The sequence below is a fragment of the Dasypus novemcinctus genome, chromosome X, assembly GCF_030445035.2.
Source record: "Dasypus novemcinctus isolate mDasNov1 chromosome X, mDasNov1.1.hap2, whole genome shotgun sequence".
Classification (NCBI taxonomy): Eukaryota; Metazoa; Chordata; class Mammalia; order Cingulata; family Dasypodidae; genus Dasypus; species Dasypus novemcinctus.
Window position 1 is genome coordinate 35,069,612 of NC_080704.1, and position 25,407 is coordinate 35,095,018.

Consider the following 25,407-nt stretch of genomic DNA (forward strand, 5'->3'; position numbering starts at 1 on the left):
TTCTCAATCCATGAAGACAGAATATCTGTCCATTCCTTTAGGTCTCCTTTAATTTCTTTTAGTACTGTTCAATGATTTTCTGTGTACAAGTCCTTTATATCCTTGGTTATATTTATTCTTAGATATTTGATTCTTTTAGTTGCTACTGTAAATGACAATTTTTCCTTGATTTTTCCTTCAGATGGTTCATTACTAGTATATAGAAACACTGCTGATTTTTGACATTGCTCTTGTACCTTGTCACTTTGCTGAATTCCTTTATTAGCTCTAGGAGATTTGTTGCGGTCATCATATTTCAATAATTATATTTGGAGGTATTCCATTGTTCTCTTCCTTTAAGGCAAATGAAGTATAGGGCAAAGCCAATCCTAGTTCAGGCCCAGGAAGCTTTAGAGCAATGGAGAATATGGTAGAAAAGTGAGGACAATGGGTTTGAGAGAAGAATAAACCAGTCTAAGATTCTACGGGAGGAAAGTTGTTGTTCTAGAAATGAAAGGAAGAAACAATCAAATCCATTCTTGCTTGGAGGAGGAAGATACTCCTACTGCAGAGGCACTCCTTGAAAGAATATGGAGAGTAGAAAATGAACTATAGTTGAGAATAAAATACTGATATTCCTGGAACAAAGCATCAGGTACCTTCTAAGTGGAAGAGGTAATTGGGTCAAATACATTAAACAGAGAAATTAGGCATTATAGCATAGTGCTTAAAAGCTTGGGCTTTGGAATCAGACTTATATTTGCTGGAATCTTGAATTCACCATTTGTTAGCTATGTAACTTTGGGCAATGTTGGAGAAAAGGGGGTGCTCACTGGGACATGAAGACTGCAGGCAGAAAGTTTATTGGGAAACTCTCCCAATGGAGGGAGTATGAAGAATAGACTTCAGCACCCCCGCTGGCATGGTGAGGGTCTGAAGAGAGACTTCAGTCCACTTCTGGAAAGGGGGGATTTGAATTTATACAGTACAGTCCTAGGTGGGGAAATGATAGTCAGTGGGAGGTGATCGGGGGTCTGAGTGAGGTGCAGGGGCCAATAGGAATCCCTAGAGGTGAAATTTTCCCTTGCATGGCTAGAGGGTAGTGGGTTAGGGAGTTATGTTTTCTTGGAATGCTGGAGGAGCAGGTGGTGCTTTGATTTGCAGGGAGTGAAGGTCTCTATCTCACTTTACTCCCATGTCCAACCTTTGGGGAAGTGCCATGCTTTTAGATGACTTATGGGGGTGGGGGTTTGTCTCTCCTCAATGCCTATCTGCAGAAACTGAGTCACAGTTTGTTAATTATTGCAAACCTAGTTATCCCTTCTCTCTGAGCCTTGATCTCATCTATAAATTGGAGATAATAATACCTTCCATATAATATTGCTGTGGTGATGAAATGACAGAGTGCATGTATAGCACTTGTACACTGCCTGGCACATAGTAATCAGTGGTGAATATTGGGTACATTTGTATTACTAGATCATGGAAAATGAGTACTGTGGGGGAAAGCGTAATCATTTGCCTAGTTCTTTTTTAAATGTGTCAATGTATCATGAATATTAAGGAATTTGTGAGCTGCATCAGACCCAAAGAACTTCAGAATTTGTTAAAAGACATTTCAATTTTCATGAGAAGCAAAGTAAAAAGTATGCAGTTCCAAATATTCTATAAATAAATACAGATGTATTTAATTTTACAACCCCATCCTTCATAACTAAGTTTTCCAGGCAGTTAAGGGCATTATTGTTTTATCCACATATTTTGTGGCTTTTCTTGGGGGGATTTCTGTTGTTGAGGCAATTGAGCCCACAAGAGGAGAAAAAACTTGCTTACTATCCACCATGACCCATGCCTACTATTTTACTAAAGGCCCATAACTGTTACCACAGATAACTTTGACACCTGTACAATTGGATGGCCAGCGTACTGGAAAGGATCTTATTTTAAAAGGCTGAACTACTGGCAGACAAACAAACAAACAAACAAACAAAAAAAGTCATGACATTTATTATGTTTGCAAAGTTAGTTTTAAAAAGTATAGAAAATTTGTGATGCTTTAAAAATGATATATTTTCTAACTGGCACATACTCATTGCAGACAACTTGGGAAAAAAAGAAAATGAAAATTCCCCATAATCTCACTATCCAAAGTTAACCACAATTAATAATTTGGTTTGTTTTCTGCTAGGCTTTTTCCTAATCAGAGTCAGGTAGGGCTGAAAGGAACCTCAGCGATCATCTAGTCCAAACCACTCATTTTACAGATGAAGATAATCCATTAAAAGGTTGACTCTATTTATAGTTTTGTTTCAAGTTGGCTAAACAAAAATAATAGACTCATTATAAGACTCATTTTGCAGTGTAGGCATATTTGCATAAACCCTGGGTTGCATCATGAGCCCCCAATGAGAAACATGGATGCCCCAGACAGAGAGTTGATCTTACTTACTAAAACCTTCTTATTTGATCATTTTCTGTCATGATGTGATAGTTGGAGCTGTAGCAGCTACATTGTGATGATGACGCAATAAGCCTGAGGACAAAAGGTTTACACACTGAAAGTGTACCTAATGACATAATTGAGCTGCCAGACCAAGCCTGGAATTATCTCCCCTCAGGCTTGGTGAGAAAATGAAATGATTCTGTTGTTTACTTGCAGCCCCCCAAATCCAAATTAATTAACTGTGTGCCCTTGAGCATGTACAAGTATTTAACCATTCTCCACCTCATTGCTTTTAGTGGTAAAATAAATATAATTTGCACACATATATTTTACAAAATTGTCACACTCTTCTGTATTCTACATTTGTCATCTAAGATTATATGATGAGATTCTCCTGTGCTTTTCAACATTTTTCTAAAAGGCTAAAAGTACAGTTCTCTGTAACTTTAATAACATATTCCCCCCCCCCCAATGTCCCTATTGTTGAGCATTTACTTTGTTGGCAAATTTTCTCTTGCATAAGTAAATGTTGTAGTGAATCCTTGCACGTGAATCTTTGTATTTCAATTATTTCCTTAGGATAAATTCCTAGAAGTGGAAATACTGTGTTACATTTTTAAGGCTTATAATATGAATTGCCTCATTGTCTCTTTCCTCTAGACTTAACATTGCCATTAAGAGGGTACAAAGGTGTGTCATATTTTTTAAAATAAGAAATGCATTTACATGGTTCAAAATTCAAAAGTATACACTTAAAGTTTCTCTTGCGTCCCTGTCTCCTAATCACCCAGTTCCCCTCCTCAAGATTTCTGGAATAGCTTTCTAAATACATTCTAAGCACATATGGACCCTAGTAAGAAATAGGTAATTTGAGGAGCGTTTAATAAAGAGATTATTTACAAAAGTGAAGCGGAGTAATGAGGGTAATGAGAAATCCAAAGGAGCAATGTAATGCCCTGGAGTTGGTAACTGAGGGCTCAGAAAATACCCCTAGAATTAAAGAGGTGAGGGGAGGGAACTTTTATCTAAACCCGGAGATGGAAAGACTGCGGGGAGAGAGCAGTCTTAAAGGAACTTCTTTTTTAAAATTATTTCTTAATTGTCTTTTTTAAAAAAGATAAATAGATCACACAAAATGTTATGTTAAAAAACATAAGAGGCTCCCATATACCCCACACCCCACCCACCCCCTCTCGTCCCACATCAACATCCCCTTTCATCAGAAAGGCACATTCATTGCATTTGGTGAACACATCCTGGAGCACTGCCACACTACAAGAACCATAGTTTACATTGTAGTTCACACTCTCCCCCAGTCCATCCAGTGGGCTATAGAGGGGGGCAGGAAAACAGCTAGTGGCAACCCACATGGAGAGGGTTGGGGGAAAAATCTCCCGCTGCACCATACTCCTGCTGGCACTCCACTCTGACCGAGCCCAGTGGAAGCAAAAAGGCAAAGGAGCCTGCTCACATCATCCACTTTGATACCAGAGAACACAATTTTTTTTTGTTTTTTTTTTTTAAAGATTTATTTATTTATTTAATTTCCCCCCCCTCCCCTGGTTGTCTGTTCTTGGTGTCTATTTGCTGCGTCTTGTTTCTTTGTCTGCTTTTGTTTCTTTGTCCGCTTCTGTTGTCATCAGCGGCACGGGAAGTGTGGGCGGCGCCATTCCTGGGCAGGCTGCTCTTTCTTTTCACGCTGGGCGGCTTTCCTCACGGGCGCAACTCCTTGCGTGTGGGGCTCCCCCACGCGGGGGACACCCTTGCGTGGCAAGGCACTCCTTGCACGCATCAGCACTGTGCATGGCCAGCTCCACACGGGTCAAGGAGGCCCGGGGTTTGAACCGCGGACCTCCCATATGGTAGACGGACGCCCTAACCACTGGGCCAAAGTCCGTTTCCCAAGAGAACACAATTTTTAAAACATTTTTAAAAGTTTTTTGAAGTATATCATTCATACATGAACACACCTAAACAATAAGTGTATAGTAAATATTGTGAACTTACAAAATAAACATACATGACATCACACAGGGGTCTCATACATCACCCATCCACCAACTCTTTGTATTGTTGTGAAATCCATTTGTTACAAGCTATGCAAGAGCATTGTCAAAATATCACTACCAACTATAGTCCTTATCTTACATTTTTCCCCCAACCCATACTATTTTTTAAAAATATTTTTTTGTTACAGATATTGTGATCTTGCAAAACAATCATACAGATGTGTAGATTTCCCATACAATTCCACATCCTGGTGGAACATTTGTTACAGATTATGAGACAATATCATCAGACTATTACCACCAATCATGGTCCATAGCATACATTTGGTACACTTTTTCCATATAACTCCATTATCAATACAGTACAGCTTTGGCATTGATGCAAGAATATTATAGTATTGCTGTTAACCACAGTCTATAGGTCACACCAATTGTAGTTTTCCCATACTTCTCCATATTCCCATCATCCTGCAATAGTGATGTACATCTGCTCTAGTTCACAGAAGGACAGTCTTGCCTTTGTACCCTTAACCACAATTCTCAACCACCTCTAGGTTCACTGTGTTTTTCAGTCCCTAGATTATTCTTTAGCTTTCTTTCTATTGACATTTAATTTTAGGGGAACCCAATTTTGTGGCAGCATCTCCTATTTTCAATCTTGTCCCTTTTCTTACTGGAGCATTCCTTAATTGCTTTAATGAAGGAAGAGTCCTCTGGATCCTCCCAGAGAAGTAAGTCAGATGCTGTGATTTTCCAGCTACACATATCAATCCATTCCAACATCCCCCCTCCCTAAACTTCTGGCCTCTTTTCAATGCTCTCTCAAGGCATGTTAAGCATCTCTACCAATGCTGTGTCTGCCCAAGCTTCAAGGAGCCATCCTAGCAGTGCTTTAAGATCAGCCCCACATTGCCACAGTGGGTAGAGATACACACAACTGAAAGAATATTGACTAGTGAAGAAGGATGGCCCATTGATGAGCCCTTGAGCCTTTAGCTCTTGAATTTGCAACTTAGCCTAGTATTGTAGGGTGCCTGAAAGTTACCTTCTGAAAGCCTCCATGTTGTTCAAATATGGCCTCTCTCTAAGCCAAACTTACCATATAAATACATTACCTTCCCCCCAGCATGGGACATGACTCCCAGGGATGAGCCTCCCTGGGACTGAGGAATTACTACCAAGTACTGGCTGGTGATGCAACTGGAAAAGGCCTTGAATAAAAGGGGAAAGAGGTAAAGACAAATGAGGTTATATGACTAAGAGGCTTCAAAGTGAGTTGGGAGGTCATCAGAAAGGTAACGCTTATGCATGTTTCAGTAGGATCTCACATATGGGGAGTAGGACATATGGGAATCCCTTATATTTTTTATGTAACATTTTATGTAATTTAAGTATTTTTAAAAAATAAATTAGAAATATATATTTTTAAAAAGACCAGCCCCAGGTGTTCTTGCCAGGATATTAAATTCTGAGGCATGGGAAAGTGAGCCCATGACAATGCATTCTTCTCTGTCTAGCCTGATCATCCACTCCGGTGGTCCACACCCCCTGGTGTTGCCACACTTCTTGTTGGTAAATATAGACCAGATCTTGCAATTGTTTAGGTAAGCATGCTATTTCCTCCTAGAGCAGGGATTGTATTTCAATTCACTGTATGTGCTTTTACCTGATTTGCATTATTGGTCTGGCAGCAAGGAGGGAAAATGGGGGCAAACCATGAGAAGGACAAGTTTCACTTGAGAGGTAGGGTCTTTTCAGGGTATCCAGGTGTGGGGAGGCTGCTATCATTGAGCATGGGGGAAGGAGCTCCTTCTGCAAGCCCAAAAAGCTTGTGTGTGGGGGGTGGATCTGGGGGTTCAATATTCTCAGACTTGCCCACCCAAACATTCCAATTCTAATTCTCAGTCTTATTTTGTTTTTTACCTGGTCCCTGACTTTGTCATAGGAGCGCTATTAAAGCTGTTTATTCTATTCCTTTGCTGCAGAAAAAAAATAGATGTTACTGGATAGTTGGGAAAAGTTTAAAAAAAAGTTGTGGGCAGGATGACCAAAAGGTTATCCTATGTCCTGTTGGTTAGATTGGGGTTTATGGGAAGCAACCAAAGATGGTACAGAAGCCTAAGGCTAACAACAGAGTTAAAAGCTAACCACTTTTGGGAGCAGATGTGGCTCAAGCATTTGAGTGCCCACCTCCCTCATGGAAGGTCCCAGGTTTTGTTCCTGGTGATTCCTGAGGAAGATATGGAGACAATGAGCAGACAGACAAGGGATCTATCTTAGGGAGGGGGTAGGATTTTAAAAAAAACACTAATCTTTCTAGTCCTGAAGAAGGCTAGAGGAAGAGACTAACAAATATCCACAGGGCAGGTTACCTTGTGTACCTGATCATTGGGTCCACCTCTGAAATGGATGGCTCCTGGTGGGAATTTATAGGGATGTAAATATCTTCAAACTTTCTTTCCATTCCAAGAAACCTATCTGTATACATTTCCCCAGTCCTTGCCATCAATCTTTCAATCTTGTTCTTTCTAAGTCTCTGAATAGCCAGTCAACCTGTTAGTCAATCACCTTGAATTAGTGTAGATCCTTATCTTAGACAATCTCTCCTTCTAAAAGAAGTGGAAAACCAGATTTATAACCTGAAGTTGTGTTCTCTGGGGGATTTCTCTTCATCATTGTCTTTCAAGGTTGCCCAGGGGTAGGGCTGTATTGCAATGGCTATTTATTTATAGCGGTGCTACCATGTTACGCAGATAAAGGTCTGAGTTTTATCTCTTTCAATATCTGGTCAGAGTGAACTCCTGGAGTGGCTATAAGTGTAAGTTAAATGCAATTGGCAAGACAGTTGGTGCAGTTAGTATGGGGGTGTGAGCCACCAGTCTGAGCAGTTTGTGCCTTTTAGACTTGCTTGGGTTCGGTCTTACATATACCATTTCTAGTTCACAATGGAATGCTGCTGTGCAATTCAGTTTTTTTAAAAAAATTATAAAATGTCTTATTAACAAAAACACAAAATTTGAGAAACACGGTGCATTTGCATTGCAAAAACCAAGATGCTCCTTTGCAAAACGCTGCTTGTATGTACCATGTTTTCCAGACTTTTCCAAATAACATTCTATGTTATCAGTTTAGAAATAACCATAGCTACTAAATTCAGAGTGTCTTATTTCTCACTGCTTGAATTTTAAGGAATATGCACTAAAGTACATTGTAAAGTAATAATATTTACAATAGCAAAAGTAATTATCAACTGTGACAGCTTGAAGCTGGATGGACCCCAGAAAATCCTGTTCTTAAAGCTAATCCATTCCTGTGCACGCAAACCTATTGTTGGAGGGAGGTTTTGGTCAAATTACTTCACTTAAAGGCTGTCTTAGTTTGCCATAGGACTGCAGATGCAAAGTACCAGAAATGGGTTGGTTTTTATCATGGGAATTTTATTTGGATAAAAGCTTACAGTTCCAAGACCATGGCATGTCCAAATCAAAGTATCATCAGAGATGCTTTCTCACCCTAGTTAGCTATGGTGATCCTGGCATCCTGCCATGTGGTGGATCAAAATGGTGGCTGACCTCTGCCAAGGCCTTTGCTTCCATTCCAGAATTTACCATCTCCTGGAGCTCATCTATGGGCGACCAGGCATAGGGCTTGTCTCTGTCCAGCCTCCTCTCTGTCTCGCATGTCTTCACAAGTTCAGCTCTAAGTTATCAGGCTTATGGCTTATCTCTTCAGCCTTGAGCTTCTCTATGGGTCCAGCCCCATGGGGGCCTCTTTCTGTGTCTCTGTGCTCTGCTGGTTCCAGACTCCAGGACCTCTCTCAGCCTCTCGGTGTTCCCCTGCTTTTCCGCAGCTGTAGGTGAAACTGGAATCCTTTCTCTACTTTTTTCTTTCTCTCATGTGGCAGAATCAAAAATGCAGAGCTCCCTTTTCCTATGTCTCTCTCTTTGTGTCTCCATTTATAAGACCCAGCAAGTAGGCAGAGACTCAACCTGAGTCATGCCTCACTGATGTAGCCCAAACAAAAACGTCTCACATCCACAGGAATGTTAGTTCAAAACCATAATCTTTTTCTTTTTTGGGATTCATAAAAGAACTTCAAAATGTCACAAGGGCCTTTGATGAGATTGCGGGACCCTGGGTGGGTCTTAATCCTCTTACTGAAGTCCTTTATAAATGGAGGAATAAAAAACCACAGACACAGAACTAACTGCAGTGTCAGAGAAGAACCCAGAAACTGAGAGAGAAGGTCCTGAGGACCAGAAGCTGGAATCAACAGAACACAGAGGTTGAGAGGAAGTCACGTTAGCCAGAAGCTAGCCTAGAGCAGAAGGGAGAGAGGAGCCATATGCCGGACTGTCCACAGCTGCACATTTTCTGATGTTGCAACCGTGTGTTTGATCACCCACAACTGCAGCTTGGTGAGATAGCATCTCTGATGATGCCTTGGTTTGGACACTTTGATGGCCTCAGAATGAAGTGTAAGCTTTTAACCTAGTAAATTCCCATTATAAAGGCCAACACATTTCTGGCACATTGTTCCCACCAGCTTTTAGCAAACCAAAATAGAAATTACTACCAGGAGAGTGAGGTGTATGCTGCTATGCAAATACCAAAAAAGTTAAAAGGACTTTAAAAATGGGTAAGGGGAAGATTTGGAAGAATTGTAAGATGCTTGATAGAAAAGGCTTAGATTGCTTTGAAGAGACTGTTGGTAAAAATATGGATGCTAAAGATACTTCTGATGAGGCCTTAGAAATGATGATGAAGTCATTGCAAAGTGGAAGGAAGGCAATTCTTGCTTTAAAGTAGCAGAGAGCTTGGGAAAATTGACTCCTGATGTTAGATGGAAGGCAGAATTAGAAAGTGACGCATTTGGACATGTAACTGAGGAGATTTCCAAACTAAATGTGAAAAGCATGGTCTGGCTTCTCCTTTCAGCTTAGAGCAAAATGTGAGAGGAGAGGGATAAGCTGAGAACTGAACTCCTGGGTACAAAGAAAATAGAAATTGATGGTTTGGGAAATTCTGAGCTTCTGGAAAATGAGTCCCCAGAGAAAAATGCACCATGTGAAGACTCAACTGAACATGAAACCAGCCAGTCTTTTCAGTGTAAGTCAGGATTGGAACTGTAGTTATCCAGGAAGGATCTGAGGAAAGTCTTACTGTCTGACCGTTTGGACCCCTTGTTCCTGAATGGGAAACCAACTTTTTTTTTTGGTTAGCAAGATCTGTATGAACAGAACTGCTGCCAGCCTGGACTAAAGGGGACAGAAAAGGGAGAGATTGAATGAAAAACAACTTCAAGGGCAGAACTGTGGAAGATGAGGTCTGGACTTAAGGTATCTTCTTGGGCCAAGAGAAGGACCCACCGTGTGTGTGAAAAGATGAGTATGCCTCAGCAGTTGGAGAGGGGGTGTCTTCTACCCCCTTGTTCAAGAAGAGTGTGGCTGCCCCAGGCTTCAGAGAGGGTGGGGCACATTCCCTGGGGACTGGGGAGAGTTTGGTCTCCACCCCACTGTGACAAACGGGCTGAGCATGTTCTCAGGAGATTGGGGAGAGTGTAGCCATCACCCAAGTGTCCTCAGAAGGTGAGGTCTAGAATTTGACTCCCACCCAGATGCTTGATGAGGGTGGAGCTGGAAACATGGCCGTTGGGCAGGTCTTTGGAAGGGGTGGGACTACTGCTCCATGAGGCCTGGAGAAGAAGAAACCTTCACTGTACAGATGACTCTCAGACTTTGAAATCTACTAGAGTATACTATGCAGGTTTTCAGAACTCTTTGGGACCTGGGACCCTTCTTTTCCTTCCAATTTCTCCCTGTGTCTATGCGAACGTTAATTCTCTAACTGTCCCTCCTTTGTACAGAGGAAACAGGTAACTTGTTTTGTTTTCTAAGTTTCCCAGGTCTACAGCCTGAGGAGAATTCTGCCCCAAGACAGACCATATGCCTTTAACTGATTTTGATAAGATTTTCTACTAAATACTGTTACTGAAATGATTTATGATTTTTGAAATATTGTGATGGAATGAATGTATTTTGCATATGGAAAAAACATGTATTTTGGGGATCTATAGGGTGGAATGTGACAGTTTGAAGCTGGGTGGACCCCCCAAAAACCTGTTCCTTTTGATTAAATTACTTTAGTTAATGGCCTTTGATTAGATTGCATGACCCAGAGTGGGTCTTAAATCCTCTTACTGGAGTCCTTTGTAAATGGAGGAATAAAAAGCCATGGACACAGAAAGAAGGCTGCAGAGACAGACAGAAGCCTCCAGAAATTGACGAACTAAGGAGAGAGAAAAGCCACAGAAAGAGCAGCCCAAAGTTGAAGGCACTGAGGTCAAGAGGAGACAGGAGAGAAGAGCCTGCAGGCAGTGTGCTCTGCCATGTGCCTGATTGCCCACAGCTGCAACTCAGTGAGAAAGCATCTCTAATGATGCCTTGATTTGGACACTTTCACAGCCTCAGAACTGTAAGCTCTTAACCTAATAAATTCCACTGTAAAAGTCAACCCATTTCTGGAATATTTCTCCCAGAAGCTTTTATTTATTCATTTATTTATTTAGGACAGGGGTTCTTAACGAGGGGTCCATGAGTCCCCAAGGAGTCCGTGGAGAGATTGCAGGGGGTCCATGAACTTGAATTGAAAAAAAGCAACTTATCTTTGTTTTCTCTGACCTCTAACTGAAATCTAGCATTTTCATCACTTATGAATGTATGTGATAAATTACAGTAGTATTCATTTCATATCACATCACAGTTGTTGCCTAACTTGAAAAATTGCTCTCACTCATCTATACTTCGAAATTACGGTAGTTGTTAGGCCTGACACTAGTTGAGTGTCATAAAACTATCTGCTGCTACATTCTGAGGGGTCTGTGGTTTTCACCTAACTGGCAAAGGGGTTCATGGAACAAAAAAGGTTAAGAACCCCTATTTTAGGGGGTACCAGTAATTGAACCTGGGACTTCATACATGCAAGACAGATGCTCAGCCACTGAGCTATACCTGCTCCCTAACTAATTACTAAACTACATCTAAACTACACTATTTGACCTCTTACAATTCCAACCACTCCAGTCTAGTCAGAAAAGAGTACAGCTCTTTGCCTAAAACAAACAAATCAGCTCTCCATAGTTCCCTGCTTCAGACTGCTTACAGGATCACTGAAGAATATAATTCACACAGCTATATTCTACTTCTTTAATGATAACATTTTATAGACATGTACTATTTAATTAGGTTTGCAGAGAAGGTAAAAAAAAATCTGTTTATGAGGGTGTCACTACCATTCTCTTGGTAAAATGTGCTTTTGACTGTATATGTTTACTTAATTTCAAGGGGAAGTCAGTGAGTGTGGTTGGCTCAGCAAAACCCATCACAACTGCTAAAAGATGAAGTGACTGATGAGAGGTAAGGGAATAGATTTTCTTTGTTGAGTTAACTGGCCCACATGTGAATTGAATCCTGTACCAAGGTCTCATTAGCACCAACACTGAAAACCAGTTGTGGCAGGAAAATTGCCACATTCCATCACCCCCATTGCTAGATTTGGTAGAGAGAACCTTTGAATTTCACACAGGGCTCAGTTCTCAGCAGCCCACACTCGCACTTCAGATCAACACATAGTCCTCACAACTCTATGAGGAGGTAAATATCATTACTTCCCTATTGGTGGAAGAAACAGAGGCCAAAGTGGTTAAAGATCTTGCCTGAAGCCTGAGTAAAACTAAGACCGAAAACTCAAGGAAGTCAACCTGTCATTCTTCATTTAGACACTATGAAAAGCTGTTACCAACAGTCCCCTCCTGCCCCTTACCTGTTCTTGCCACTTGGCAGGACAGACTCCATGGCGGAGGATTTACCACTGTGTCTGGAAATACAAAGCCTATCTCTTCTCCTTTGGGTAGAAATAAATGTGAAGTCACTAGACTTCCTAGGCGAGTGCTTCTAAACAGCTCATGTGAGATAGGGCGGGCAGAGCTGGCAGAAAAGAATTGAAACAACTTAAAGACTGGACTAATGGGTTAGTTATAGGCATACATTTTTCCAAATATAATTTCACAGGCCTAACTTAACTCCTCTGCATGTGAGACAAGCGCTACTCCCATGATGCCTGTCTGTACACCATCATATTGTTATATCAGAATTACTGAAAGCGCTATTTGCTGAAACTCAATGTACCTGAATTCCAAAGTGAACTGCATGACTAATCTGGAAAAAAAAACCCATATAGAAATACATCAAGTTTTTTTTCAAAAGAAAGTTCAGCCATAATTCCATTATTTCCATGGCAATTATCACCTGTTAATGCTCTTGTTAGTGTGTAAAAACGTATTCGTGATATACAGAAAATATGATCAAGTAGTGGTCAATAAAGGCTGACCTTGAGAATAGATTTTTAATTACTCAAAAGATTAAGTAATACAAAATAAAATGAGGGATTTGGCTCAATGGACAGAGTGTCCGCCTACCACATGGGAGGTCCAGGGTTCAAACCCAGGGCCTCCTGACCCGTATGGTGAGCTGGCCCATGCGTAGTACTGATGCGCACAAGGAGTGCCATGCCATGCAGGGGTGTCCCCCGCATAGGGGAGCCCCACATGCAAGGAGTGTGCCCCGTTATGAGAGCCGCCCAGTGCAAAAAAGTGCAGCCTGCCCAGGAGTGGTGCTGCACACACAGAGACCTGATGCAGCAAGACGATACAACAAAACGAGACACAGATTCCTGGTGCCGCTGACAAGAATACAAGCGGACACAGAACATGCAGTGAATGGATACAGAGAGCAGACAACTGGGGGTGGGGGCGGCAGGGAAGGGGAGAGAAATAAAATAAAAAATAAATCTTAAAAAAAAACCCAAAAACCAAAATGAAATAGAAATATGACTACTCTTGTACTTGGGAAGAATGTCTTTAGAATGCTGACTATTTGTGTACACCTTAATAGATTTAAGGACATCCCCAAACACCAAACACTGTAAATGTATTGCTATGTTTCCAAAAATATTCTGAAAAAGTTATTAAAAAAGTGAATGTTTAAGAGCAAGGCACTGAGATACATAGCATGTAAATCTGGTTTTCAGGATAGTGTCTAAACACTGATGAAACTACGGTCATCAATTGGCTGTAAAGAGACAGCATCTTCATTGTACATCTATACACATGTCCACAAACCAAAAGAAACCACCCAAAACACTTGAAAGTCTTAATAATTGAACTGACATGGGCAGGGCTGATGAACAACCCAGCCATGTGCTTGACTTGCCAAGAGTGGCAATCCCTGGTAAGATTTTGGCAATGAAGGCTATTTCTTTTCAGACACTGCCTTTCACTACGTTCTTTTATCCACTGGGAAGGGTGAAAGCTCTTGGGCTGTTCCAGAAAAGTTGTATGAACAGCAAGAGCTGCAACACAGCAATGAATTTGCTGCCCCATTTAATTTTGAGCTTCCACTTCTGTGTTAGTGAGTCTTTTTAAAGATACATTTTTAATTTCTTTTGAAAAGATACTTAGATTACATAAAATGTTACATAAAAAATATAAGGGATTCCCATATGCTCCATTCCCCACACCTCCCACCCTTTCCCACATTAACAGCTTCTTTCATTAGTGTGGTATATTCATTGCACTTGAACACATTTTGGAGCATTGCCACTAAGTATGGATCATAGTTTACATTGTAGTTTACACTGCCTCCCAGTCCATTCAGTGGGTTATGGCAGGACATATAATGGCCTGCCTCTGTCTTTGCAATGTCATTCAGGACAACTCCAAGTCCTGAAAATGTCCCCATATTACACTTCTTTTTCCCTCTCCCTAACTTCAGGAACTCCAGTGGCCACTGTCTCCACATCAATGATATAATTTCTTCCATTGCTAGAATCACAATAAGTCTATAGTAGAATACCAATAAGTCCACTCTAGTCCATATTTTATTCCCTAATCTTGAGGGTTCTGGGATGGTGATGCCCACTCCACTTCTAATTGAGAGGGGGCTGTGATCCCATATGACTGATGGATGAGACTCTCCTGCTGGCAGCTGTAGACTCTCTTGGCTCCCTGGTGCAGTAGTTGTCCATTGTCACCTCCTTGTTAGTTGTCCTGGGCAAGTCCAGTGAACTGGAGAGTAGGTGTTGCAACTCCGCTGAGCCTCAGGGCCCAGCTGGCACATGGACAGCCCAGAGATTCAAGTCTCTTGGACATACACCCACCAACTCCAGCACCAAACATAGGTTCAATAAAAGGGACAGAAGAGGCATGTGTCAAGAAGTCACATCTGAATCTAACTCTGTCACACTCGGGCGCACAAACTCCAAAGTAGGGCCCACTGGCAAGTCACCAAACTCCGGAGCCATCTGCCATGTGTGCCAGTGAGTCTTATAAGCAGCTTTTCTTGGCCCTGGGACTAGTTGGGTTATGCAATTTGCCAGTACCCCAGCTGGCCTCATTCAGACGTGGGCAGGACTTACATACAGTAAACAGACATGCTGGGATGTTCGATGAGGTTTTCCATAGGACTAGTTTCCACCTTGAGAGTGGTTAATCCACCTGCAGTAAAACATGGGGAAAGGGTAATAAGCTAGGTCTCTTCCATTGGACAGGACTCAAACTCTAGGAAGCTGGAATCACTTGGACCAGCCAAGTACTCAAGAGATGCAGGGCAACAGGAGAAGACTGAAGGTTGCTCTGTAGGCTGCTCTTCACTGATGTCCTCTACTTCCTCTGTTGAGAAACCAGTACAGGTGTCTCTGAAGTTAACAAGAATCCATTCAACATCTTCTTCCTCACTAAATTCTGCTTCTTCCCCCACAAACATTTCATTCAGCCTCTGGAACATGGTTAAGGTAAGACTGAGAGCTGGGCCGGATGTCTCGATAGCTGAGATTTCACAACTCAGGAGTGCAACGGGACTGGCAGGAGACTAAGGTGCACAGGGTGCTTGTTCAATTTAGGGGAGAAGCAGCGCGAGTTACTATTCGTGGGCCCGACTTGCAGACCGGCCTGTGCGGCGCAGAAAGATGGCTCCCTTGGAGGGGGAAAACGCGCGCCCAGGGGCGGGGCTGCTGAGGTAGCTGGGAGCCCTGGTGGTTCTCCGACCAGCGGGGCGCCCGCTCCAGCCCTCCTGTTTCCGCGCCTCCGCGCCGTCTCTCTCCTTTTGTTGCTGTGCAGCGCAGGGGGAAAGCTCTGCAGTCCGGTTTTAGATAATGCCTGTAAGATAAGCACCCAGCTCATGGGTGGGCGGTTACCTCGGTCAAGCATTCGGTTTCTCCCAGGGCCTAGCAGCAAGGCAGGCATTGCTTGGAAAATGGAGAATTGCTGGCAGATTTTCCCCTTGAGGTTTACCAGAGGTTCCCTGCGGTACCCCGGGCTGCCCCCGGCACTTCTAATCCTGGTCTGCTGAGAGAGGGCCGGGTGACAGGACAGCTTTGTACTGTGGCCTGGACCTGTCACATGGTCTTCTCTTGCTCCTTACTCAAAACAGGCTTACAGGTTCCCCAGTAAATGGGCTCAAGAAGTCTGCCGAAATGTAGTCAATGTGGACTCCAAAATCATTGTGCCTCTTTCACTGTGATAGACTGAATGAAGCAACTTATCTCTCATTTTAGAGGTGATATCCCAAATTCCAGACCTCTGGACCCTTAGGAACTTGTGGCAGTCCCCTCAATCTTCTTGGTGTTTATCTCCCAACCTCTGGCATGTATATATCTTACTTAAGCACCTATGTCTACTTTCTGTTCACTCACTGGGCGCAAGGTTATAATTATATTGGGTGAGCGTGATATTCTGTGGGAAATCAAGATGATCAAGGACTCTTTTGACTCTATTATGACAGAGAACAAGATTGCCGCCTGAGCCCTGAGTGTATTCAGGTGTACTGCTGTGCCTACATGGAAAGGCAACTGGCTTCTGATTACCTTTGCTGATAGGGATAGGTTAAAAAAATTTGTTAGGGTGGTAGCTACAAACCAGGCGTCAAAAGTTCTATTTCTTTGCTTCTATAAAATCATATTAAGAACCACGGCTGTGACTGGAATCATCATCTAATTAAGTTTGTAATTATCTATTGTAATTTCCCAAGATCTATTTGGCTCTTGCACTGGCCAAACTGTGTTAAATGGGGATGTGTTAGGAATCACCACTGTTACTGTATTTCACATCTTTGATGGTGGCACTGGTCCTCTATAATTCCCCAAGGGATGCAGCACTGCTTTGGGCTCCCTATCTTGGTGGAGTGTGGGGGCGCATTTCCAGAGCTTCCTTTTGGTCCTCCCTACTATAAAAGCTCTGACTTCATGTGTCAGGAAAGCGTTGGAATTCTTCCAGTGTACCCATTTCCACAGTGGGACTGTGGAAATAACCACAGGATGTGTTCCACTGGACACATTGTAGGCTGGTTCTCAATTTTGCCTGTGTCTGTCCAAATGTCCCTATTCTATTTCTGAGGATCCTACTTAGCATCAGTAGTGAGCTTGATCTTCAACCATACCTACCCTGTAACTTAAGGAGAATGCCAATCACTTAAGCTGCCATCAAGGCTTTCCAATTTTGACCTGTGCCCTATGCTGAAAATCAAGCTTTCACTTTATTTCCTGACCTCTACCACACGATTTCTAGGGCAATTAGAAATAGGTGACTTCACAATAGTTATAGTCACCATCATTTCATGGTGAGCAAATGCCACAGCCCTTTGCTCTCACAAAACCATCCCTAGGACCCTGAATAATACAGTAATTGATACTAGAATTGTCCCCAAGACATTAGTTTAAAGTGGAATTCTGGGATAGTGTGGATCACATATTTGAGAAGTGCATAGGTAATTTCTTTGCCGAGAGAAAGTAGAAGCTGCATTATTCTAGGTCCCACTGTGAACCATATGGCATGCTTAATAGGGTAATTGAGATGAGTCCGTGAAGGGGCCCTTTACAAAGGTGTGGGCAGTGTTTAGCGAAGGGATGGTGCAATGTCCTAGAGCTAGCAACCACTTGAAGGAGCAAAGGGAGGAAAGAGTTTCAGAACCAGAAGAGACTACCTGTATGGAGAGAACCACCAGCCAGAACCTATGGCCTCTGACAGAGGGACGTGGGCAATCCACAGCCTAGCAGGGAAGGAGTAGATACCTTTTCTCCACTCTTCTACCTTCCAGTCTCCTGTTAGTGTTACCATTGGCCAAACCCAACCTTAAGCCAGAGAGTGAGAGAGACCTTTGATATAGTCCTTCCGTTCAGTTCAGCCTCTTGGGCAGAGAACAGAATACAGATAGGTGTAAGTAAAAATGCCCAGCACAACTCTCAGTCCTGTGCTTCTCATCACTATACACCAAGATGCTAGCCCAAATCTATTGTTTGTAATTGCCTTAGTTTGCCACAGGACTATGTATGTAAAGTACTGGAAATGCTTGACTTTTATAATGGGAATTTTATCTTGGGTAAAAGCTTACCCTAAATAAGTTCTGAGGCCATGAAATGTCCAAATCAAGGCACCATCAGAGATGCTTTCTCACCAAAGTCAGGTGCCACGTGGTGAAGCAAGATGGCAGGTGATGTCTGGCTTCTCTTCCAGGCTTGGCATCTTGGAGCCCAGCTTCCAGAGCTCAGCTGTGAGCATCCAGGCATAGGGCCTGTCTCTTTCCAACCTCCTCTCTCAGTCTCAGCTGCTCTTTCTTCCTGAAATCAGCTGTGAGCTATTAGGCATACGGCAGAGCTCATCTGAGTCTTGAACTACTTCGTTGATCCAGTCCCTCAGGGGCGTCTTCCCTTGTCTCTGTGCTCTGCTGGCTCCAGACTCTGGGACCTCTCTTAACCCTTGGAGCGTCTCTCTTTTCCTAAAGTCCTCTCTCTCAAATGGCAGGAGCAATGTGATGGCTGCCTTTTCCTTTTTCTCTGTCTCTCTCTGTCTCTCTTTCTCTGCTTCTGTCAAACCTAGCAAGAGGTCAGAGACCCAAGCTGGCTCATGCCTCACTGACATAGTCCAGTCAAAAGAGTCTCACACTCACAGGAATGGATTAGTTCAAAATATAATCTTTTTCTTTTTGGGATTCATAAAAGAACTTCAAACGGTCATTGTAATAAATATAGAAATAGGAAATCCAGGAGAACTTTTCTATTATTTTATTTTATTGTTCCAGGATTTCATTATTCTTGTTGACATTAAGGAACATAATTCCATGGAGGTATCACATCAACTGACCAGCCTACGGATAGATTATAGTCATCACAGATCTTTTCAAGTATGGTGGTCATCATATTTACTATTTTTAAGGCATGTGTATTTAATATTCTATTTTTAAAACTATTTTTAAAATTTATTTAATTTTATTTTTTATTTAATTTTTTTTTTTGAGGTACCATGGGTTGGGGATTGAACCCGGGACTTCATATGTGGAATGCTGGTGCTTTAGCACTGAGCTGCATTGACTTCACTGGGTTGGTTTCCTCATTTGTTTTGCTTGTTAATTTTTTGTTTTTCAGGAGGCACCAGGAACCAAACCTGGGACCTTCCCTGTGGGAAGCAGGCCCTCAACTGCTTGAGCCACATCCACTACCAAAACTTTTTATTTTGAAATACTTTAAAACTTACAAGAGAGTTACAAAAATAATACAAACTCAGTACAGATACACCAACATACCCCTATCTTCTCAGATACCCAGATGCACCAATTTTAACATTTTGCCACATTTGCCATATCTATCTATCTATCCATCCATCCTTCTATCAATACAATTCTGAACACTTGAATGTAGGTATTCACATGGTTTTTGAACACTCGGTTTTGCCATGCACATTTCTTTTAAGAACAAGGATATTCACTTATATAATCTCCTTAAGTGCAGTTATCAAGTTCAAGAAATTTAATATTTATATAAAGCTGAGAATCTATATTTCCATTTTTTCATATGTCCCAATAATGTCCTTTTGAGCTTTCCCTCTTCCCTTCTTAGATCCTTTCCAGGTTCACACATTGAATTTAATTGATATTGCCTCTTTAGTTGCTCCTTCTATTTTTTTTTTTAATTGTGGGAACATATTATACAGCATAAACTTTTCCATCTCAACCAAGCATACCATTCAGTGGGATTAATCACATTCACAGTGTTTCAGTATCTTTACCACCTTCCATTGCTAAAACTTCCCCATCTCCCCAAATAGAAACTCTACCTTTATTATGCATCAACTCCCCATTCCTGCGCCCTGCCCTTGGCAACCTGTACTCTAATTTCTGTCTCTATGAGATTTCGTAGTCTCTGATATTATCTTTGTAGTTACTCTGGGACTTAAATTTAACATCCTAAATCTATAACAATCTCATTTGCTTTGATACCACCTTGACTTCAATAGTATATGTAAACTATGTTCTTACACCCTTCTGTCCCTCCACCTTATATAGTTCCTTTTTTTTAAAGATTTATTTTATTTATTTCTCTCCCCTCCCTCTCCCCCATTGTCTGCTCTCTGTGTCCATTCACTATGTGTTCTTCTGTGTCCGCTTGCATTATCTGGTATCACTGGGAAACTGCATCTCTTTTTTGTTGCGTCATCTTGCTGCATCAACTCTCTGTGTGTGCAGCACCACTCCTGGATGGGCTGCAGTTTTTTCACACAAGGAGGGGCGGCTCTCCTTGTGGGGTGCACACCTGCATATGGGGCATCCTATGCGGGGGCGCCCCTGTGTGGCACGGCACTCTTTGTGTGTGGCAGTACTACGCGTGGGCCAGCTGGTAAGCTGGTAAGCTCCCACAAGAGTCAGGAGGCCTTGTGGATCAAACCCTGGACCCTCCATATGGTAGACAGATGCTCTGTCAGTTGAGCCATGTCTGCTTCCCATAGCTCTCATCACTAATTACGTGCTTATACATTATGAGTTATTTTATTTTATGCATTTGCCTTTTAGATCTTGTAGGAAGTAAAAAGTGAAGTTACAAAACAAAAATATAATAATATTGCCAGTTATATTTACCCATGTCATTACCTTTACCAGAAACCTTTATTTCGTCATACAGCTTTGATCTATTTTCTCTTTTCCTTTTCTCCCAACCTGCAGAACACTCTTTAGTATATATTGTAGGGCTGGTCTAGTAGTTGATCTTCCTCGGCTTTTGTTTATCTGAGAATATCTTAATCTCTCCCTTTAAAAAAATATATTTTAATTAATTTATTGAAGTATATCACTCGTACATAAACATACATAAACAATAAGTGTATAGTAATAGTTGTGAATTTACCAAACATATATAACATCATATAGGACTCTCATAACTCACCCTACCACCAACACCTTACATTGTTGTTAAACCTTTTTAAGTAATGATTAAAGAGCTTTGTCAAAATATTAATTAACCAAGGTATTTTTCCCCCAACCCACCCTATTATTATTATCTTTATATCATTTATATATGAACATGCATAAACAATTAAGTGTATAGTAAAAGTTGTGAACTTACAAAGCAAACATGCATAACATCATACAGGTGTCACATACATCAACCTTCCACCAACACCTTGCATTGTCGTGAGATGTTTGTTACAAATTACGAAAGAATATTGTCAAAATCTTACTACTGGGAAGTGGTTGTGGCTCAATCATTGGGCTCCCGCCTACCATATGGGAAGCCCTGGGTTCGTGTCCCGGGGCCTTCTTGTGAAGGCAAGCTGGCCTGTGTGCCACAGAGAGCTGACGGCCCACGTGCCATGGAGAGCTGGTGCAGCAAGATGATGCAACGAAAGGGAGACAAGCAAAAAACACAGAAGAACACACAGCAAATGGACACAGAGAGCAGACAGCAAGCAAACCGCAAGGGAAAGGGTGGAATAAATTTTTAAAAAAATCTTACTACTAATTATAGTCCTTATCTTACATTTGGTGTGTTTTTCCCCCAACCCACCCTATTATTATTATTTAAATATATATTTTTTATGCCAGAAGTTGTAAACTTATAAAACAATTATGCACATGTGCAGAATTCCCAAACAACATCCCTTTATCAACACACCATGCTGTGGTGGAATATTTGTTACAGATAAGATAATATCATCTGATTGTTACCATGGCCATATTGTACATTTGGCTCACATTTTCCCATATTGCCCATTATCAACACAGTACATCTTTGGCATAGATGCAAGAATATTATATTATTACTGCTAACCACAGTCCATAGGTCACTCCAGTTGTATTTTTCCCAAGCTTCTCCACATTCCCAGCACCCTGCAGTAGTGATGTACATTTGCTCTAGCTTACAATGGATACTCTTGCATCTGTACCATCAACCAGAATTCTCATCCATCTCTTGGTTTATTGTACTATTCAGTTCCTAGATTATTCTCTAGCATTTTGTCAATTGGCATTTACGTACCTAGACTACCATTTTCAGCCATATCCCCATTTATAAACTAGCTTTTACTCACAATGTGTTACCATCCACTCTAAACATTTCCACACTTTTACAGTAAAGCTAATTAAAACATTCTACATACATTACACATCAGTAGTCCATCTCAGTTCTCCTCTTATCTCCTTTAAGAATCCACCACCTACCACCAGGTCTTGAATATATTTTCCTACAATTTCTTCTAGAAGTTTTATGGTTCTTGCTTTTATTTTTAGGTTTTTGATCCATTTTGAGTTAATTTTTGGATAAAGTATGAGATAGGAATCCTCTTTCCTTCTTTTGGCTGTGGATATCCAGTTCTTTCAGCACCATTTGTTGAATGGACTGTTCTGCCCAAACTGTGTGGGTTTGACAGGTAGTAAAAAATCACTTGACCATACATGTAAAAGTCTGTTTCTGAACCATAAGTTTGGTTCCATTGGTCTATGTGCCTGTCTTTAGGCCAGTACCATGTTGTTTTTACCACTATAGCTAGGTAATATGATTTAAAGTCTGGAGATGAGGGTTCACTATTCCTTTTTATGATGTTCTGGCTATTCAGGACCCCTTACCCTTCCATATAAATTTGATGATCTTGTTTTCAATTTTTAAAAAATGCTGGTGGAATTTTTATTGGGATTGCATTGAATCTGTATATCAATTTGAAGTAGACTTGACATCTTAATGATATTTAGTCTTCCAATCCATGAGCATGAAATGTTCTTCCAGTTATTTAGGCTTTTTTTGATTTCTTTTAACACTGAATTGTAGTTTTCTAAATACAAGTACTTTACATTGTTGGTTAAGTTTCTTCCTATGTGAGTTTTATCTGTCATATTTTATTTTCACCACTCTTTTGACACTTTTAGTTACTTTTATTGATACAATCTTCATTTCTAGACTCTCTTCCAGACCCCTCTCTCCTGTCTTTTCTTTTTAGGCTCTAGCATACCCTTTAGTATATCCTGAATATCTGGTTTCTTGCTTAGAAATTCTCTCAGTTTCTATTTATCTGTGAATATTCTAAACCTGCCCTCATTTTAGAAGGACAGTCTTGCTGGATATACAATTCTTGGCTGGAAGTTTTTCTCTTGTAGTATCGTAAATGTACCAGCCCACTGTCCTCTTGCCTCCATAGTTTCTGGTGAGAAATCGGCACTTAACCTTATTGGATATCCCTTATATGTTATGCATTGTGTTTCTCTTGCTGTTCTCAGAATTCTCTCTTTGTCTTTGGCATTTGACATTCTGATTAATATGTGTCTCAGAGTCAGTCTGTTTGTATTTTTTCAGATGGAAGTATGTTGTGCTTCTTGGACATGGGTATCTATGTCCTTCAATAGGGTTGGGAAATTTTCTACCATTATTTCTTCAAATATACCTTCTGTCCCTTTTCTCTTCTTTTCTCCTTCTGGGACACCCATGGCCCATATGTTTGCATGCCTTTTGCTGTCATTTAGTTCCCTGAGACCTTCTTCAATTTTTTCCATTCTTTCTTTCATCTGTTCTTTTGTATGTTCATTTCTTCAAGATCACAATCCTTTTTTTCTGCCTCCTCAAACCTGCAATTATATGATTCCACTGTTTTCTTTTTTAATTTAATTTTTATTGTTTATTTTAAAAATAGATAAATAGATCACAAAAAACATTATGTTAAAAAACATAAGAGGTTCCCAAATACCCCACTCCCCACCCCACTCCTCCCACATCAACATGCCCTTTCATCAGAAAGGCACATTCTTTGATTGTTGGAGCACTGCAAGCATGCATGGACCATAGTTTTACATTACAGTTCACACTCTCTCCAATGTTTTTTAAATTTCATTTATTGCACCTTTCATTCCCATAAAATCTGCTAATTTTCTATGTATGATTTCAAATTCTTCTTTGTGTTGATCTAGTGTCTTCTTAATATTCTTAATCTCTTTAGCCATCTCATTGAATTTATTAAGGAGATTTATTTGAACATCTATGATTAGTTGTCTCAACTCCTTTATGTCATCTAGAGACTTATCTTGTTCCTTTAACTGGGCCATTTCTTCCTGTTTCTTGGTGTGGATTGTAATTTTTTGTTGGTGTCTTGGCATCTGGCTTACTAGAGTATTTATTCTGGGTGCAGTTTTTCTCTTTAGTTTAGGACTTCCTGCCCTTTCTCCCTTGCTGGTTGTGCAGTAGGAGCCAAGGATGTAGTTGGTGCTATAAGCTGTGGAGGCTCAAGCTGCCCTCATTGCCCCAGGGACTGATGAAGCTTTCCCAACTTTCTCCTTTGCAAGGGGTAGTGACAGAGTCACAGCTGTGTGGAATAATCCAAATCATGGAGGCCTAGACTGTAGTTGCCCAGAGAGGCTGATGAAGCTTCACACCCCTTTCTCCCCTGCCTGGGCAGGGATGGAACTGCAGGTGTGGGTAGCAATCTATCCAGTGCAGGTCTAAAATGACTGCAGTTGCCCCAGTAGACTTCCAATTATTCAGTGTGTGCCAGCCAAAGGCACCTGCAGTTACCTGGATAGGTTGGTTCAGGGCCTGCCAGCCTCCTTCCTGCCAGAGGTAGGGCTGAAGCCTAGTCTAGGGCTGCAGGCTGATCTGGGTGAAAGAAACTAGTTCCTACCTTCACTGTGATTTTTTGTCAGCCTGGCTTCCCCTCAGGCTGGGGGCAGAGTTAAAACAGCAGCCACTGGCCTCTTTCCAACTTGGACCGATTCACACCCTAGTTGTTCCTCAGGTTATACCTTAGCCAGGTGACTCTACTAAGTGATAGCCAAAATTGGCAACCAACCATCTCCTCCTCCCCTGTTTCTGGGAAATGGAACTTTCAATTCCAGTCACAGAATATCTCCTGGGGCAGCTTGCATTGCCAGAGTAGGATAATCACTGGCCTCTGTGACTTGGCTGATAACTTCCCGGAGAGGCTGGTGTAGGTTCCCTCAGCTTCCTGCCTGCTGGAGGTGGGGCCTAGGCTAGAGCTGCAATCTGACCTGGATGGAAAGAAGCTGCCCACCCCCCCACCCACCCAGTGCTGTGATTTTCAGTCTGCCCTGCTTCCCCTTGTGCCAGGTGCAGAGTTAAGATGGCAGCTCCCAGCCTCTTCCTACTGGGACAGCCTCAAACTTTAGCTGTTCTCAGGATTATACTTTAGCCCACTGAATTAACTCATCAGTAGCTGAAGTTGGTGCCCAACCATCTCCTCCTCCCTCATTTTTGGGAACTGGAGCTTTCAATTCCAGGTGCAAAACAGCTCCCGAGGTAGCTTGTGCCTCCAGAGGAGGATGGGCCCCAGCCTCTGGGGTGTGGAGTGCCCTACTTATGAGTATTCTCTGCAGATGGGCAGTCCCTTCCATTCCTTCAGTGATGTGGCAGGATGCTCTTCTGGTCTCCTGGAGCCCCCAAACAGGTTCAGCTAGCTCCAGATAGCTCTGGGTGCTTACTAATTGCCCTGTAGCAGGAGCTGACTCTAGGAGCTCCTTATTCTGCTGCCATTTTGCTGGTTGTTCTCTCCCTCATTTTTGAAAGAGAGCTTTGCCAGATATAGAATTCTTGGTTGACAAATTTTTGTTTGCAGCATTTTAAATATGTCCTCACAGAGCCTTCTTGTCTCCATAATTTCTG

General features: G+C 41.7%; 2 pseudogenes; both read right to left on the minus strand.

Moving 5' to 3' along the window:
- LOC101418103 (eIF5-mimic protein 1-like) overlaps positions 1-12,284 on the minus strand; it is a 70,235-nt pseudogene extending 57,951 nt beyond the window's left edge.
- Positions 12,285-14,812: 2,528 nt separating this feature from the next.
- On the minus strand, positions 14,813-15,272 carry LOC101413727 (tumor protein p53-inducible nuclear protein 1 pseudogene; annotated as a pseudogene).
- Positions 15,273-25,407: the final 10,135 nt, after the last annotated feature.